The sequence below is a fragment of the Sturnira hondurensis genome, unplaced genomic scaffold (assembly GCF_014824575.4).
Source record: "Sturnira hondurensis isolate 20B ecotype Veracruz unplaced genomic scaffold, ASM1482457v3 Scaffold0006957, whole genome shotgun sequence".
Lineage (NCBI taxonomy): Eukaryota > Metazoa > Chordata > Mammalia > Chiroptera > Phyllostomidae > Sturnira > Sturnira hondurensis.
In genome coordinates this window covers 197,566-213,469 of record NW_028079588.1, presented here as the reverse complement: position 1 = coordinate 213,469, position 15,904 = coordinate 197,566, and the positions used below count along the sequence as shown (strand labels likewise).

Genomic DNA, 15,904 nt, shown 5'->3' with positions numbered 1-15,904 from the left:
CAGGGGAAATATTCACAAAATAAGAAAAAATGAACAGGGGAGATAAGGGGGCACATCTGTGCCATGCTGATCTTCAATGGCTGTGCAGAATCCTGGCTGCTTTCTCCCTCCTGCTAAGAACTTTCTGCTCCAGAAGTCCCTCTAAAATCACCTCCTGTGAACATTTTGGGGGCTTTGGACTTTCTCTTACACTGACTTGAGCTTGTCCTGGGAAGTTCCCAGAAATTGAAGCACTGAAAGATATTTTATAAATATCCTAAAAATTCTTTGTGATAATGGAAAAGTTTGCTCTCACTGAACAGGTAATTAACCACTATTCTCCAAAGAGCCATTTCTTCTTTGTTAGTACCAAAGCCCATTTTGGAAACTTTGTGAATGTGCCTGTTTTATAAACAAGCCACCCTCTGAACGACCACAGCATCACTAAAGATGGGAGCAGTAGACCAGGAAATGAGGGTGTCTGGCAGGAAAGGACAGTTCCTTTGGCCCTTAGAAATTGTCTTCACTGTCTTTGAGGCTGTGACATTTAAAAATGGGCTGAGCAATTCCAAGACCCAAAGTATTATTAACAGTTTAATCATTGACAGAAAGATGGGGCTGATTTAGATTTGTGGGGGAGAATGTTGCTTTAACAAGAGTGAAGTGCTGTCTTTGCTCAGATGAACCAAGATGCAAAGAGGTCAAATGAAGTTAGCTGCTATTTTTTGCAAAAAATAAAAGCAATGTAGGATTATAGTCATAATCATAGAAAAAAGATCAGCAGCAATTCTCTAGTTGTGTTTTAGACTCTGATGAAAATGTAGAGAGTTAGCAGGGGCAAACCCATTCCTTTTTCTCTTTCCCTATGAGACAACCAACCAGCACCATACTCATTAGTTCCCAATAAACCTTAATAATCTTTGGACATACAGATTTAAATGTTAAGCCTAATTACAGATACTTCCACCACTTTTCATGTTGTACATTAATGCAGACGAATACAAGTAATGACTCTTGGGAGCAGAAAAACAGGATTAGCACTTATGGGTTCTAGTTAAATTTTGGCTTCCAAATAGGATGTTTTTGCTTTTCACTAAAAATAGTGAACTTTTGAACTAGAGAAGAACATAACAAAGTGCCCAGATCATCAAAAGGAAATTGATAGGAATGTCACCATTTTGTTAGCCTCTGATTCTTCACAGTCTGTCCAGAGTTCTGTGAGCCACAGGAAACCCAGATCCACCAGTGAGACAAGATAAGATAAAATGAATCATAAATGTGAGTGCGCTTTGAAAAACAATCACAATGATAATAAGTTCTCATTATCATTGTTGCTGTTATCCTAACAATACCAGCCCTTGGGAATGGAGAGAGCGTCTGAATGGACCACAGGAATATTAAATGCATAAAATTGAAAGTGTTTGTTACCTTCTGTTCTGCCAGGGTTGGGAATGTCAAAAGTTGTTCAAAATCTTTAAAACTCAAAACTAAAAATGCTTCCATATAGAATAGATTTTTTTAAAGCACTTGGAGTAATCGAGTTTCACCTGGACCTTGTAGAGCACACCTAGACCAAAAATAAAAATAAACACAAAAAGCCTTTATTCTCCTTCAAAACACTCAGTAAATCGCCTGCAACTGCTTAGTTACTAGCAAGAAAAGATGTTTCCTTCTATTTTGGTGGCCCTACAGCTTTCTCTCCCTAATTAGAGCTTCCATATTGTTGGGCCATCTGCTTCTGGGTTCTGCCCAAGTGGTGCTGGAAGGGGTATTTTATGATATCATCCTTTCAGTGGGAGGATAAATTTCATGTTAGTCTCATCACAGCAAAATGTTTTTGGGGAAGACACATGGACCCTCCATGCTGCTTCCTGTGTCACAGCTAAACATTGCCTCTGGCTGCAGAGGTTGTTGCAGGTTTTTTGTTCGTTTGTTCAATCATCTCATGCTAGCCAGCTTGCATGAAAAGGTCATATGCAGAATGGATTCTACCTACTTTCTCAACCACTGTCCATACATTGTCCCCTATTGATTTGCTAAAGAAACATTTGAACTTCCCCTATGTTACATTTGGTTATTAGGTCCAACCCTGTTTCGGTAGCCACCAGCTCAGACTAACCCTCTGATGCAGCTTCTCATTTCTCCACATTCAGCCCAACACTCTCATACATTGTTCACAGGGATAGCTCTCAACAGCAACTCTCATTTCCGTCCACACATGTTCCCCCTCCTATGAAGAGGTGAAGTCTTCTTGCCCACTTTTGAACCTGGAATGGCCTTACAGCTTGCTCTGACAGGAAAGGCATGAAAGAAGTGCCATTGTGCTCTTCTGGGCCTGGGCCTTCGAAGTCTTGAGAGCATCTGCTTTCTCTCTTTTTTCCCTGCCTGGAAAGAAGCCTGGCATATCCCACACCAGACAGAGGCTGTGAAGATAGGCTCTGGAGGAGACACCAGGTGGAAGAAAAGCCCCCACAAAAAACTAATGACTAGGTATGTGCATGATCCACCTGACACCATGAGCAAAAAGAGCCTGCCAGACCCCAATGTCACCCCTGATAAGGTACCTGACATTCTACCAAGGCTTTAGGGGGGCCTCCAGGCCAGGCTGGCTGCCCCAGTCAGCACACATGTATAGCAGAGAAAAGCTACCCCATTAGAAGTACTTGAACTCCTGACCTACAGATTTGGGAGCAATAAAATGGTTCTTGTCATAAGGTCCTAAGTCTAGGGGCGATTTTTCTATACAGCAGTACATAGCCAATACCTAAATACTGTGATGATAATTATGATAATAGCCCTGAAAAAGCCATGCTACCCTGTGTTTATGACCCCTTGGAATATAAAATGGTTGCACGTCCCATCAAGGGGTGGAGGTCTGTGACTTCCTTTTACCAAAAGAATGTGGCAAAAGAAACTTTGTGCAAGTTCTAGGCCACAAGAGACATTGCAGCTTCCATTCTCACACTTTTGGAACATGGAGATCACCATCCTAGAAAAACCTAGTCTAAATCAGTGGAGCATGAGAGGCCACGTGGAAAACAGCCAAGGCATTCCAGCCAGAAATGTAAGTGAGGCTCTCTAGAACCATCTCTCAGCAAATGACTGAACACATGAGTAACCTCAGACAAGACTGTCCAGGTTATTAACCATGGAATCAGGTGTAATAGCTGTGGTAGTTTTAAGCTACTAAGTTTCAGGGTAGCATTCTGCATAGCAGAGGGCAATGAGAAAAAACTACTCACCCACCTGGCTCCTGGTTAGTTCATCTGGTCTGGGTGAACTGCCCCAGCGATAGATAAGTACAAGCACCAAGCACACAGGGTAATGGTAGCTTGACAGAGTGGCCAAAGTTCTGACTCCACTTGACTGCTGGAGGTACAGAGCAGCCGCACAATCTCTAGGTATACATATAGGTCAAGTGCACAGTCCCAGAGTTCATTATAGCTGCTCTAAAACTACACTGCCCAGAGTTCATTACAGCTCTGCCACTAACAAGATGGCAACATAAGGCAAGTTTCCTTGTTTGCTACATAAGGATAATAATAATAAGTACCCAATGAGTTGTCATGAGGTTTCAATGAAATAATCTGCATAGGATATACTCAGAAATGGTAGCTTTATACTTCAAAGGCACAAGATTTGTTTGTCTGAAAAGTCTTTACAAATTTTTGAATGAAGTCATATCCCTTAAAATATTTTTATAAAAATGAAACTGAGAATGAAAAACCCACCTTCCATAGTCCTCCAAACCTTCTTTGGTGAGTTGTCATGGTAGTAGTGGAGGATTCTAGAGAAAATGGTCTAGGACATATTTTATGGGATAGATCTATAGGAGGGACTACTTTTAAATGATAATTTAAAATATTTGAGGGCAAAGCTTTAAGCTCTGCTTTAAAAAACAAAATTGTTCCTCCCAGTTGCTTCTTAAACTAAGATTTTTTAAATTTTTTATTTATTTTGAGAGAGAAGTGGAGGGAAAGAGAAAGAGAGGTAGAGAACCATTGATATGAGAGAGAAACATCATTCGGTTGCCTCCCTATGTGTCCCAACAAGGGTCTGAACCCAGATCCCAGGCATGCACCCTGACTACAAATCCAACCAGCGACCTTGCATTTTGTATTATGATGCCCAACCATTGATCAGGGCTTAAACTAGGATTTTTAAAACTTCACACTTCCATTTTTAAAACTTCACACTTCACACTTCACACTTCAGTGTGAAGATAGGCATCTAAAATACGTGTTTTATTCTGATGGGACACAACAGCAACATTGATAAACAAGAGAAGGCACACAAAAATAGCAGTAATTTGTATTTCCACAAAACAGAGGTTTCACTGGGGTGATATGGCAGAAAAGGAATTAAGCAGCTCTAAAAGTTAGACAATAGTCATGGAATATCAAAAATGTGTTGAAAAGATGTTATGTCTATACATCATGAATTTGTACACTGAGAATAATGGGCAGAAAAGAATAAAAGTAAATCGTCCAATTCTTTGTATTATAATGAGAATAATTTATTTTAATTGGGTTAGGGATTTACACATTGAGTATTGCTTCAACAAATAAGGTTCAATAAAAATGTCAAGATGGTGAATTCATAGTGAAGCAGCTTTTTAAATAAAAGCAAATAATGTGAAAACTCTCTAGAACCAGGGATAATACCACACTTCTAGAATATTTTTAATAATCAGCACACAAAATGCCAAAAAAAGAAAAGTATACCTTTCTTTTAGTCAGTAATCTTAGTCAGTTCAGGCTTCTATAACAAGATACCAGAGTCTGGGTGGCTAAATGACCGAAATTTATTTCTCACAGCTCTGGAGGCTGGGGGTCTAAGATTAAGGTACCAGTCCAGCTCAGTCCTTGGTGAGAGTCCTCTTCTTGTCTGTGTTCTCACATGACAGAAAGAAAGAGAGAGAGAGGAAGCAAGATCTGTCCTTATAAGTTCAAATTACAGGTTTATGAGACAAACAAATGACTTATTTTTAACTCATTAACCTCGGATATGGTTTGTTACACAGCAATAGAAAACCATCATCTTGCCTTGGCTGATATAGCTCAGTGGATTGAGTGCCAGATTGTGAACCAAAGGATCACCAGTTCAATTCCAAGTCAGGGCACATGGCTGTGTTGTGAGCCAGGTCCCTAGTAGGGGGTGCATGAGAGGAAAACACACATTGCTGTTTCTCTACCTCTCTTTCTCCTTCCCTTCCCTTCTCTAAAAATTAAATGAATAAAATCTTCAACAAACAAACAAACAAAAAAGAAAACCATCATCTTATGAAATTTCCAGTTGCCATGAAATTTCATAAGATGATGGTTTTCTTTTTTCATAGCAGCACAATTCATGATAGTCAAGAGTTGGAAGCAACCTAGATGCCCATCGGTAAATGACTGGATCAAAAAACTATGGTATATTTATACAATGGAATTCTATGCTGCAGAAAGGAAGAAGGAACTACTACCCTTTGCAACATCATGGATGGAACTGGAAAGCATTATGCTGAGCGAAATAAGCCAGGTGGTGAAAGAGAAATACCATATGACCTCATCTTCAACAGGAATCTAAACAAAACAAACAAACAAGCAAGCAAAATGTGACCAAAGACACTGAAATACAGAACAGGCTGACAGGGACTAGAGGGGAGAGGGGAGAGAATCACAGGGAAAAAGGGGAAGGACTCACATGAACAAATATAAAGGACACATAGACAATAACTAAGGTGGGGGGTGGAAATGGGAGGGAGGTGGGGAGCACTGGGGGACAGCAGGGCTGGGAATATAAGGCAGAAAACTGCCTTATATTCCCAGAATTAAATAAAAAATTTAAAAAAAAAGAAATTTCCAGTTGCCATCGTTATTTTATTTAGTATGTCAATGGCCTGGTGACAGTTCCTTGGGATAATTTTTGATATGTGTAATATAGTAATTCTGAGTATAAATAAAAGCTATTATCTAGATTTCTTCTAATATTTTGCCCCTGGGGCAATTTTCTACTGAAAAAAATTTATGAAGCACTATAGCTATATAACATATGTATTGATTCTTTAAATAAATAATTTTACCCTGATGAATGAATTCAAGCCTTACATTTATTTCAGAAGTGTCATTTAAGGTTCAATAAAAATGCTTTTTTATACTCTTGCAATATAATCTTAGAACTCCAATTTATGCTTACTGTGTTATTGTTACTGGCTTAAGAAATTGTAGAAGTTCTTCATGTCAGATTCACCAGTAACTTTGTAGGTGGCCATCAATGCATTGTAATTAAAGGAAGGGTCTCCTGGAAGGGCCCATTGCTACCCAAAGACACCGCCACACACACTCTACTCTACCAGGTAAGAATACATTTGAGAATAAACTACAGAAATATTTTACCAAGCACATAACACATTTAAAGGTACAAATCTCTGCAACTAATGATATTGGATGGATGGATGGATGGATGGATGGATGGATGGATGGCAGGTAGTAGGAAGGTAGATGATAGGTATATAGATAGATAGGTATATAGATAGACACACAGATAGATTCTGTTTGGCAGCAAAATTAATCCAACTAAGATTTTAAATCATTCTTATTTTCTAGGTAAAATTTATCATTGATAATTTGATAATAGAGCTCAAATTTCTGCCTGAAAAAGACTGCTTTTCTCTCTTCCCTAACACTTCCTGCTCCAGACAAGTGTCTTCATTTATCTCTGCCTACTAGTTTCAGATCAACCTAGACAGGAAATAGTACATACATGTAATTGTTAGGATCTCTGGCTCCCATCACATCTTGTATTTAGCTCTTTTGCATATGGGACTTGCAAGTTGAGTTAGCAAAAACGGTTTTCATAGGTGCTTTTTTGAAGAAATTTAAAAACTTTTTGTGGGGACAATATGCTATGTATTCTATTGTTTAACCAAATATTTCACTACATAATGACCTCTACTGGGAAGACTAATTATATCACAATAGCTGACAAAATAAGCCAATTTGTCTGTTTAGTCAAGGGATTGGTTAATTTGGAAAGGCAGTGCAGGTCAAATCTATTATGTAGATTTGTTACAGCCCAAATGAACTCTGAATATTTATATTTAAAAACAAATTTTATTGCCCTGGCCAGGTAGTTCAGTTGGTTAGAGCATCATCCCAATATGCCAAGGTTGCAGCTTTGACCTCCGGTCACGACACACACAAGAATCAATGAGTGAATGCATCAACATTGTATTTTGCTGTGTGTAATGTGCTCCCATGTATAATGTGCTCCCATGTATAGTGTGCACTCACATTTTTGGTCCAAACTTTCAGGGAAAAAATTGTTCGTTCTAATTTTTTAATTAAATTTTTTATTTATTTATATTTAGAAACAAAACCCATTATCATATTCCAGGGTATTATTTTGCATATGGGTATCATTACTGCTTTCTAGAGTTACACTTTTAATGCATAGCATAAATAAAAGAATTAAAAACATTTATATAGACCAAGCCCAAGATGGATGGGTAGGTAGACACACTGTGTCTTCTCACACAACCAAAAGAAGGAAAACAACAAATTTAAAAACAAGAAACAACCATAACTGACAGAAAACCTAACTGTATGGAAGTCTGACAACCAAGGAGCTAAAGAAGAAATATTCACCCAGACCAGTAGGAGGGGTGGAGATGAGCAGCCAGGCAGAAAGGACTCTTGGCAAGGTGGCAACTGGAGAACCCAGCAAGGTGGCAGATTGCAGACTGGGAGATCCCACATTCATGTGCAGATAAACCAGGGGAAACAACTGGGGAGTGAGACAGAACACACAACCCAGGGTTCCCTCTTGGGGAAATAAATCCTCAAGCCTCTGAAAACACCTGTGGGGTTTGAGGCAGCAGTGGAAAAAACTCTCAGCCTCACAGGAGAGTTCATTGGAGAGACCCACAGGGTCCTAGAACATACACAAACCCACCCATGGTGGAATCAGCACCAGAAGGGCCCAATTTTATTGAGGGTAGCAGAGGAAGTGACTGAAAACCAGCAGAGAGCAGAGAAAGAGGTCATTGTTCCCTCTCGGCTCCATCCCCACATACAGCGTGAGTTGCCCTGCCCTTGTGGACACCTAAGGCTCTGCCCTTTACTATGTAACACGTGAGCTGAGACCAAAAAAAATGGTCCAAATGAAAGAAAAGATCAAAGCTCCAGAAAAAAATACAATTAAGCGAGGAAGAGATAGCCAACCTATCAGATGCACAGTTCAAAACACGGGTAATCAGGATGCTCACAGAATTGGTTGAATATGGATACAAATTAGGGGGGAAAATGAAGGCTATGCTAAGTGAAACAAAAGAAAATACACAGGGAACCAACAGTGAAGGGAAGGAAACCAGCACTCAAATCAACAGTTTGGAGCAGAAGGAAAAAAGAAACATTTAACCAGAATAGAATGAAGAAACAAGAATTCAGAAAAATAAGGAGGGACTGAGGAACCTCCAGGACATCTTCAAACATTCCAACATCCAAATCATAGGGGTACCAGAGAGAGAAGGGGAAGAACAAGAAACCGAAAACTTATTTGAACAAATAATGAAAGAGAACTTCCCTAATCTGGCAAAGGAAATAGACTTCCAGGAAGCTCAGAGAGTCCCAAAGGAGTTGGACCCAAGGAGAACACACTAAGGCACATCATAATCACATTACCTAAGATTAAAGATAAGGAAAGAATCTTAAAAGCAGCAAGAGAAAAGGAGGCAGTTACCTACAAAGGAGTTCCCATAAGACTGTCAGCTGATTCCTCCAAAGAAACCTAGCAGGCAAGAAGGGGCTGAAAAGAAGTATTCTAAGTCATGAAAGGCAAGGACCTACATCCAAGATTGCTCTATCCAGCAAAGCTTTCATTTAGAATAGGAGGGCAGATAAAGTGCTTCTCAGCTAAGGTCAAGTTCAAGGAGTTTATCATCACCAGGCCCTTATTATATGAAATGTTAGAGGGATTTATCTAAGAAAATAAAAAATATGAACAGTAAAATGACAGCAAACTCAGTTATTAACAACCACACCTAAACAAAACCAAAAACAAACTAAGCAAACAAACTAAACAAACTAAGCATTCTGTTCCTGTAGGAACAGGATCACAGAAATGAAGATCACATGGTGGGTTATCGGTGGGGGAATGGAAGGGGGAGAGGGGGGGAAAGGTACAGAGAATAAGTAGCATAAATGGTAGGTAGAGAATAGACAGGGGGAGGTTAAAAATAATACAGGAAATGTAGAAGCCAAGTTCATGGACATGAACTAAAAGGGGGTAATGTGGGTGGGAGGGGTGTGCAGGGTGGAGGGGAATAAAGGGGGGGATGGGACAACTATAATAGCATAATCAAAAAAATATATTTAAAAATAAATAAAAGTAAAATTTAATTTTTTTAATAAAAATCTTTAAAAAACATTTATATAGATATGGAATTAGTACTACTCATGTATAAAGTGAGTCCTTATTTTTCCCTCAAAAATTTGGGCAAAAAATGTACATTATACACAGCAAAATATGCATAAGTTAAAAAACAAGTCAATGTTTGCTTCTTCTTCCCTCTTTCTCTCTCTTCCTTACTCTCTCTCTCTAACATCAATAAATTTTTACAAAGATTTCATGCAATATTTCAAACATAAATTATAAGGAACATAGAATAAATACCCACCACACCACCCAACCTTATCAAATCTTAACATGTTGCCATATTTATCTCAGGTCTTTTTTTTTTTTAGTAAGACAATATATATGAGGGGGGACCCAAAGACAACTGGAATTCATTTGCAAAAAAAATATGCATATATTTCTACATTTTCAAACTTCAGTCACCTTCAAAGTACTTTCCACTTGATGCAATACACCTATCAAGATGTTTTTTCCACTGCTCAGAACAGTTTTGAACTCATCAATTTTGATGCCTTTTATTGCTTCTGCTATTTTTGTTTCACCTCTTCCACATCAGCAAAACATGTCTTTTTGAGGACTTTTTTTCATCTGGGGAAACAAAAAATAAGTTGCCTGGGGTGAAATTGAGTGAATAGAGAGGGTGGGGCATGTGAGTCATGCTGTTCTGGATCAAAAATTGCTGAACACTCAGTGCACCTTGGGCAAGTGCACATTGAAAGGATCCTCAAAAAAAATTCACTGGAGCTGAACACAGCCTCTCCCAACAACAGCAGCTGGTACAATGTTACAGATGGGTTCCTAGAACACTCACCTAGTAGGGGAAGCCTGTGAGGGGCCCACCCTCCAGAAAATAATTCTATTTTAGCGGGGCGTACCACCTCATGTATTTGAAAACAGTTCCCTCCTCCCCTCTCAAGATGGCACTATTGGTGTTCATCTTTCTCATCCATATACTTTTCCTCCATATGAATATACTTATATATAATAAAAGATATTGTGTTGTGTTAAATTTTTACATAAATGGAATTATAAATACACATAATATATATACCTGTCTGAAATTTATACTTTTTCTGAAATTTTATACTTTTCTGCTGTTCAAATTGGCCTATTAGAGAGATGATGCGCCCATCCCTTGGGAATATAAAAACAAAACTTTGAGATCTAAAATGATGAATAAAATATGATTACTCATGATAGAGGTAGGTAAGATAAAGTTGTCAAAAGTACTCTGTACAAAAACATTTGAAAATCAGCACAAAGGAGAAAATCAGTAGGAGCTAATATTATCAAGCACACAAGATGCCATTTTAAGTGATTTCTTGAAGTCATTTCATCCTCACAGCAAGTGCATGAGAAACTTCTGTGGTCACCTTCATTGTACAGAGAAGGAAATCAAGGCATAAAGATGTTTCTTAGTTTGCTTTGGTAACCCCACTAATAAGTAGTGGGACAGGAGGCAAGCCCAGTCTGACTCTGCTCTGAACCATGATACGTAGATGAGATTTATCAAGAATTATAAGAACCACGTGTAGCACCCCTTTAAGTCAACTGCATGCCAATGCTGATGCACTTGAACTCTACCAAGTTCCTCTCCTTATGGTTTTCCAAGGCTCCAGCTGGGCCCAGAGGGTGCAGACAGTGGCTCTCTTTATTCAGAAATTTCACGGACTACAAATTGAGTATCCTCTTTCAAGGAAAACCTCATGGTCCTTTGGCATAAGAAAAACTCAGATTTGTTCCTGACTCCAACAACTGGGACCTGAAATAAATCAAAAATAATAATTCCTCTCACCAGTCAATTATCTATCTATCTACCTACCTATCTATCTATCTATCAAACACCTTTATCATGTGAACTAAGATAGGAGAAAAGAGAATTTATTTGTCTTTCCAAATCTGGATTTTCCTCAGCTAGAACCCCACCCAGCTCCTTGCCCTTTAGCACAGAGCCATCTGCACGGCCACATTGGCCTAGTCTTGAAGCTTACGCTGCTGGAACTGCTCTTCTAGAAGACTGCTGATTTTGGCATTCTTTTTCCTTTTATCATATTTCTTCTGCTTATTCTTTGATCATTTTTTGTTTAAAATCTTTTCCTCCTCAGGAGTCAGCTTGGCCCCCTTCTTGGCCCAGGGGCAGTGCCCAGTGGAATTCATACCACTATCTGTACTAGGTGTGCAGTCAGCAAGCACCATGCAATTCTTTACTAGAGTTCATTCAGTGTCAGATGCTTTTCAGGCAACATCAATAATTCTTGTTTTGCAAGTACAACACTCCAAGACCCAGGAGAAGTTATCCACCTCCAGCCTCAAGGCTCAGTACTTCTTGTTACCTTCCTGCACATGGATTGTGTATATGTGGAGGGACCAATATTAGTGTTGGTGGCGGGGTATCCTAGCTCATATTTTTGCTTCTTGTGGTGGGGCTTTCTCTGGCCCCCAGTTTCAGAGTGCTTGTGCTGGTTGTCTCGAGAGATGTCCATGACTTGGCACCACCTGGACAGTTAATCTTCTTTTAAACAAGGCAAAATTATCCTTTTCCATTTGAAATAATCTTCTTGCGAGGAAGAATAATTGAATGTGCTATGACATCCCAAGTCACTAAATGGAAGGACTTGGCAGTGCTGCCTTCATACAGCTAGGCACCTAAATGCAAAAGTTGATGTGCATGGGAGCTTTAATTCTTTAATTATTTGGCTTTAATTCTCAGGGAGAAAGAAGAGGTGGACCTCCAGTCCTAAGGAAGAGCAACAAGCAAAGCGGACTATGGCTGGTCACCTGGAGAGACCTCAAGGGAGAAAAGGGAATAGAGAGTCGAAGTACCTGGTTTCAAAGTGTTCCTTAGAAAGTAATCCAGGTCAAAAGTCTTGGGAATGTCAGCAGTGTGGGGAATGCGATCTAGGCTTTACGGGAATCTGTGTTTGTCAGCTTGGGCTGCCACACAAAATACCATGGACTGGGTGGTTTAAACAAATTCATTTTCTCACAGTTCAAAGGCTGGGAAGTCCACGATCAAGGTGCTGGCTGATTTGGTTTCTGGTAAAGTCTCTTCTGGCTTGCAGATGTCGCAGATGGCCACCTTGCACTGTGTCCTCACTTCTTGTAAGGACACTAATCCTATCAGATCAGGGCCCCACCGTTAAATCAACTTTACTTATCTCTTTATAGGCCCTATCTCCAAATACAGTCACCTTAAAGACTAGGTCTTCAACATTTGAATGAGGGGAGAGACACAATTCAGTCCACAACAGAATCTTCCCACAGTATCTCATGCTCATGGTCTCCAGCCACTACATCACTGACTCTAATGGTGAGAAACATTACCTGTCAGTACTTCATTGTGGGAAAGCTGTAATTGTTAGAAAGCACATGTTATAAGAAATCGCATTTGCCTCTGTAAAACTTCAGTCTTTGCTTTCCTGTGGTCATCTTAGGATCATCACCAAAATTAAGTAGGTAAACAAACAAACAAACAAATAAATAAATACCTCCCCTCACAGCAGCACTTTAACTAAAGATAACTGTAGCAATTATGAATCTTAGTCTGTTACCAAACAGCAAGGGAGGTCCTGAGGTCCTGTTGCCCGCCGCCGCCCTCCAAGCAAAATTCTGAAAGCAGAGGCAAAAAAGGAAAGGAGTGTTTCTTCAAAAGCTACACAATTTTGGAATAACAATTTTCCACATGCATTAGTCAGTTAAACCTATCAATTGAGGCTAAAATCTTTAACTCTTCAGTTCCAGCTTTAATCACTTAAGCCTATCAATTAAGGCTAAAATCTTCAACTCTTCAGTTCCAGCTTTAATCACTTAAGCTTATCAATTACGGCTAAAATCTTTAACTCTTCAGTTCTTCTATCATTTCCCCTGTTAGTTTTTAATAACCATATTTTGCTATATATATAATGCACTCTCATGTATAATGTACATCCACATTTTGCGCCCAAACTTTCAGGGAAAAATATTTCATTTTAATTTTTTAATTCAATTATTCATTTATTTATATTTAGAAATAAAACCTCTTCTCACATTCCAGGGTATTATTTTGCATACAGATATCATTATTGCTTTCTAGAGTTGCACTTTTAATGCATAAGCATAAATAAAAGAATTAAAAACATTTTTATAGATAAAGAATTAGTACTACCCATGTACTAACTCATGGACTAAAGTGCATTATACACAGCAAAATACGGTATCTTATTTCCGTAAGGTTAGTTTACAAACTAAAACAACATAAGATACAAAAGCTGCACAATTTTGGAAGACTGGCAGGCCCCTGCCCCAGAGACCATTCCCTCTAGAACCCCCAAAGAAAAATAACTTTGCCACCCTTTTCCAGGCCATACCAATCCTAGGTTGTGCCCAGAGTTCCTTTTCCCATTTAAAATGCCATCCTTTGGGAGACACAGGTGGGTACAGCAGAATTATCCAAGCATCCTCAAGGAGGAGAAAGAGAGCCAGTCTCTGCCCTCCTTCTGTTTAAGTCTTCTGGCCCATAATTCCTCGCACACAGGAGACATTCAGCTTCTCAGCCAACCCCTTCCCAGACTTTATCATTGCCTTGGGCAACCTCCTCCTGTGGACCCTCTCTTCTCCTCCCCAGTAATCTGATCACATCTCTCAGTATAAACTCAAGTTTGCAAGAAATGTAATTTCCTAATTTTACCCAAGGGGTGACTTTAAAAATAATCAAACTCAAGATTATCCCTTCCACCCACCCCTTCATTTACCTTGAACTACTAGTATCTGCCTCCTTAAAAGCAATTGTGAAAGGAATGACACCTTACGACTTTACTGCCCCCCAAAATTTCCCATCACAGACTGTTTACCAAATACATACAAATTTTACTGAAGTGCCATATGTTTGATTTATCTATCATGCCACTAAATTAAAATATATATGGCTAAAGTGTTATTGGAACTTCATATATTGTAAGTTTTATTGCATTTGGTTACACTAATCACAGTTGAGTTTTCTGATGAAAGCAATGTCAAACTACTATTTCAGGAGCATAACTCTGCCATCTATCCTGATGGGCAGGTTTAAAAATTACATTTTTTTAAAAAAGGCCTCCTACTCCAGGCCTTTTTTTCTGGTCCACAACCCAATAAAACTCTACATTATTGACCTTCTGCTGGGATGGAATTTTAAAATAACTTTTAGACCCACCCAAATAGTCCAGTTTCTTAATTTTCCTTCAGCAAAATACCAGTAAGGGAAGAGGCCAGAGAATGCAGTATATAGCTAGAAGTAACCCTAAACACAAATTTTGTTAATTATTATGATTAAAGCCTAATCAAAATATGCATTTAAAAATTCTACTTCATTATACATAATTGAAAAATGTTTCACTTCCCTAAATCTTTCAGTAAGTGGAAACCAAAGAAAAATATGCCATGTTTACTTGTCGGCTTTTAATGAATTGATTGACATACCTAAGAAGAACCCTTAACCCCCTACTGGAAAGAAGAATAGGAGGCTGGGAGGAAAGGAAGAAGCAGACCTCATTTGAGAGCCTTGCATGACAAAAAAAAAAGTTTCACTTTGGAAACCTGGTGTTTCTTTGCTATGTTCTTAATGCACCTTAACCCTCACTCCCTTAGACCCTATTCCTCTGTGTTGTTTAAAAATGGGACTTTCCATGGGACCATTAGAGCCTGAAGGATGCACCCCTTCTCACTCATCACCCTCTTTCCAGGTAGCACAAATGTCCTGTTTGTTCAGCTAGTATTAATGGAGCACTTAGTATATTCCTGGCTTCCTTTTAAACTCTTTCCATTTATTAAGCCCTTTAATCCTTCCCATAAACCAATGATGAGGGCTTCAGTATTGTGCCTAATACACAGAAGAAAAAAGTGAGGCATAATTTGTCTAAGGCACATAGCTAGTGAGTAACTGGTAGAAGACATTGAACCTAGGCATTATTCTTTTTAACTGATTGATTTATGTATGCATTAGGTGATTTGTGTATGTACCCTGACTGTGACTGAACCGGCAACCTTAATGTATGGGGACAATGCTCCAACCAACTGAGCTACCAGGCCAGGGCCCAACCTAAGACTTCTTAATGGCCATAATAAAGTGCTTTAGTGACTCAACATTTAAATTATAGCCTTAAGGCAATAATGTGTAAATTTAAAACACATAAAGGCTGTGATAATGTTGGCTGTGTTATAAACAGTAAGGTTTTGAAGGTAAACTTTTTATTCAAATGTAACATACATTATTGAGAAGTGTATACATCAGGTTTAGTGAATTTCCATAAAGTGAATTCACTCATGTACTATCACCTACATAAACACAATATAACCATCCTCCCCACCACCACCAAGTTGTAGATAAATTTCGAAGTTCAGAATAAGCTGCATTGTATAGCTTATTTCTATTCTAAAGTAGTGATTATCAAAATGTAGTCGTCTGACAAGCTGCTGCAGCATCACCTGGGAACTTGTTAGAATTGCCAATTCGGGAACCCGAATCCAGACCTATAGAACTGATACTTGGGTGAAGCCTGGCAACTTGTGT

The 15,904-nt window shown here is 38.9% G+C and overlaps 1 pseudogene; it reads right to left on the bottom strand.

Annotated features, from left to right (window-relative positions):
- Positions 1–11,215: 11,215 nt before the first annotated feature.
- On the bottom strand, positions 11,216–11,861 carry LOC118990349 (40S ribosomal protein S8-like; annotated as a pseudogene).
- Positions 11,862–15,904: the final 4,043 nt, after the last annotated feature.